Source organism: Amphiura filiformis, chromosome 7 (genome assembly GCF_039555335.1).
Source record: "Amphiura filiformis chromosome 7, Afil_fr2py, whole genome shotgun sequence".
Lineage (NCBI taxonomy): Eukaryota > Metazoa > Echinodermata > Ophiuroidea > Amphilepidida > Amphiuridae > Amphiura > Amphiura filiformis.
In genome coordinates, this window is record NC_092634.1 from 61478802 (window position 1) to 61481979 (window position 3178).

A 3178-nucleotide genomic window follows, 5' to 3' on the forward strand; every position below is an offset into this window, starting at 1 on the left:
ACATTTGTAGATTGGTGCATAATGAATAGTCATGTTAAAGTGAAACACAGCACCTAATCAATTTCATAAATTGTAATGTTTACTGATCATGCCCATGACTTCATCAGTGATTGGACACCGACCAATACCTTTTTGGAAAGTCTCTTTGCGATTGTATCATCAATATGCCGTCAGAGGGCGTTGAATTAAAATTTGTTTCTGCTATGTCAATAATGGGCCGCAATACCAGCAACCCTTAGAGTTGGGATTTAGGGTTATGGTTATGGTCAAGTTTAGGGCGTATTACGGCATAAAGTAAACATGCGGGGGTGGGGGCACTCCCACTTTCTAGGTGACGCGTATGTATAAGTATGTTAAGACCCCATTTTCAGTATTACCATTACTGTCGCCCAAAGGCCCCTTATTTTTCAATTCAATCTGTCACCCAAAGGCGACTATTTTAACTTTCATTTATCACTGATTTTGTTACTGTTTTACATTTGAAGACATTTAGAACTAGATATTCAATGTTTGAGCTTCTGTGGAACTGTTTTGGCTCTGTTTTTGGACCTTAATCTCCGTCACATGCACAAGGAGTGTGAGTTTCAAATGGGTTTACCTGAATGAGTGGATCCATTTGAAATTCGCACTCACTGTTTAAGGTCATGTCTTCCATAGTGGATGGATTTGTTACTGGAATTGGAATAAACCAATATTCGTGATGCATAATGTGAATGTGATATAAATATTTCAAGGCTATGAATATGAAGTTATCAATTACTGAGGTATTATAAATTAATGAACAATTATTTATCATGCAATTTTATTCAACATAATTATTAAAACGAGTGCTGAGAGGCGCCTTAATTTAAAATTCACAGCATCAATAAAACGCTGACAAACCTAAATGAAGTCATGTTTTTATGTTTGTAGATTAATTGATGTTATTTTATAGAATTGTTTTTTATTCTTAGTTATTAAATGCGGTTTTGTAAGATAGTTTGCATTTTAAGGCGTATTTCTTGTTTGTTAAACATTATTCGGACTATTTTTTTTTTTTTTTTTATTTTACATTTTCTGACTATATTAATTTGTGTTACCGGTAAATATGTTCACTTTTTGGGCTGTGTCTTTTTAGGCCTACTGTTTTATAGACTACATATTAATTTGATAAAAATTTTAAAAAAAAATGTTTTTACACTGTAATTACAACATTAATATGTTTTTTATTCTTTTAATGGAATAATAATGAAGACATCGGCGAGGCAATTAATGATATGTACTCGTATGTGACCCACTTCCGATATCATATTGACCAGGAATAGTACATATAAAATGAATATTTTAACGTAGCTTCGCCATATGCCTGGTTTCTCATCACGCTATAAAAATTGATACGACAATTTAAGGCATGTCGGAGCCTTCAGACTATAATTTTTCCCAGGTTTGGTTATTTCTGCAGGGTAATACATTGATCTAAAAAGCTTAGGAGCATTTCCTGTCATGTCCCTCATATGCACAGAAAACAACCACTCAGAATGCTAGTAAGTCGTTGGCTATTGTTATACAAGTAGAGTACATGCGGAAAAGTCGTACCATATCAATTTCCACCAAGGTTAAACTATTTCACACAATCGTCACAGTTTTACTATATGGTTGTGAGTCATGGGCTATAGTGGAAAATAAAAGCTACTCATTTGGCACACCCTGCTACCGTATTATGCTGAACATCAAGAAAGTAGACAGAGTACCAAATTCTACCATCTACAATCTGACAGAGACAGCGCCACTTGTTGAGAATGATAGGGGTCGTCAACTGAAATTTGTACGGCATATAATCCGCTTATGAGCCTGTTAGAGTGTATGCATTGTAGGTCTCAACTCATGGCAAGAGGAAACCACGACGGCAGCAAACGTTGTTCTCAAAATAAAGTCAAGTGTCGTTTTATTTGGGGGATATGGACATGCAGCATGCTACGTCAAGGTCAACTATCAGCAATATGTCTCAAGACCGATGTAGTTGGAGGAAACTTGGGGTCGCCTGCTCCGCAGCCGAAGGATGATGATGATGATGTCGAGCTTTGTTTGATCCTTACGCCAGACCCTTGTAACTCTTGATGCTATACCAGCGCAATACAAGAAGGTGAGGACAGCGCAACTCAGTATCTGTGTATTAGACAGAATCTTAAAGACTTACTGGAAAATGACGTAACCTGTCAACAACAAATTGGCGAACCTCATGAATAATTAATAGCAGAAAAATGACGCTGCCACGAGCAAAATAGCCTAGATAAAACAGCGTATTAATATCAAGAATTATGTTCAAAAGTATGACGTCACTGTCCTTACATCGTACAGTTGCCTACGCATTTTGTGCGTTACTGGATGATCATTAACGCGCTTATGGTCGCTTAATAATTTTGGGAATATCTTGGTGTGTTTTTGTACCATTTAAGGTTATTAATTATTTTAAACTGTTGTGCTTTGGTAATTCACAGCATCTTACGAATGGTAGTGAGCTTTGGCAAAAAATGCATTGCTCAATTCATAGCGAGCGTGTAGAAGAATTAAAATATCACAGATATACTTTTATAGGTGCTGCGGTTCTTGAGTTACGTTGTGAAGAGGGCTGAAACAACAACACTTTTGTAAAACGTACATAACTCATTAACAACAATAAATTAAGTAAGTTTGCAAAGTATACGATTTGTAGAAAGAACTTTTGCAAAACATCAAGGTGTTAATTTTCAATAATATATTGATCTAGATAATGAAAATCGATTTTAGGTTGCTTCGACCAACAATACCTCGTCTACCCTTAAGGAACCTAAAAAGCCTCTCGGCGCAGGTCTACATGCAGTGGGACACACAATAGACATGTGAATGTGACGCTATACGGTACGCGCTTGGTAAACGCAACAAGAAAAAGAAGAAGAGGAAGAAAAGAGAAAGAGGAGGAAGAAGAAGTAAACGATGTAGAGGCATCAGTTTGGTCTTTGTTTCAAAAAAAAAAAATGGAGATAACGTTGAATCCGGATTTGAGGTCCCCAATAACTGATTTATTTTTCTCCTGACACATGGCACAACTATAATACAGCAAGAGATGCAGGCAATTCAATTTGCATGAAAGAAGATTCATTTATTAAACATATCGCAATTTTTCAATTGATAAATTACAACTATAGACAAGTCGTATCGT